The following is a 1,004-nucleotide window of genomic DNA, read 5'->3' on the forward strand; positions in this document are numbered from 1 at the left end:
TGAAAAGAGTACTTTGCAAATACAAGAAGTATTCCTGAACAAGAAAATATACTCATACTTATTGTATTTAGAAATACTGATTGGTATTCTTTAGTAAGAGGTACGGTACGCTATAATAATTTATTATTGCGTTGAAAAAATTGAGTCATCTGGAAACCAATATTTAAAAGTGCGTACTGACTTATGCGCCACGAGCACGCGCATTCCGCTTATCATCAGCTGATGCTATGCTTATTATATCTGTATCTTACTGTTCCTGTACAAATATAGATATAATAACCTCAACATCAACTGATGTGAAGCGGAATGCGCGTGTTCGTGGTGGTGGTGCTCAAGTCTGTAAGCACCTTATCAAACCATCGCATGTTCGAGAGAACTTAATATTCAAGACATCATCCATGAACTATAACACCAGAGAGATTTCTGATGTATAGAACCTACTCATGTTGTAATATCACTGGAACTAAATAGAATTAATAAGACTCAGTCATTCTTGTGAATGGAATATCAAGAGCTCTCCACTCTGAGACTTATTTGACTTTATCAATTGATTTCTAAGAAACCAATTTGATATAAATGAATGAGTAGAAAACTAGTCGATTTGCTCACGGGGCATTTCATCTTGATTTTCCACTCAGGATTTACAATATTGTGTGTCACAATGATATATATACCAGTACTAGTACATATATAGTAAACATATAGTACTAGTACGTATATACTAGTTAATTAATTTACTAGTAAAGGGAAGATTGGATCTTTAACAACATTTAAAAACAAATAATAATGATAACTTTATTACTGCATTATTTCTGCAGAGGCAGCAGCAGCAGCAGCAAATCTTTTTTTATACAGCTTTTATTGGATATTTTAAATGATTTTTATCCAATACGGTAATAATAATCCAGCAGTTGGTTGATTGCAATTAACTTACTAATAAATCATCCATCTTAATAATAATATTAAAGTATTTTCTAGTTGAAAGTCGAATAAGTCTCGGTATA

Source organism: Nilaparvata lugens, chromosome 10, assembly GCF_014356525.2.
Source record: "Nilaparvata lugens isolate BPH chromosome 10, ASM1435652v1, whole genome shotgun sequence".
Lineage (NCBI taxonomy): Eukaryota > Metazoa > Arthropoda > Insecta > Hemiptera > Delphacidae > Nilaparvata > Nilaparvata lugens.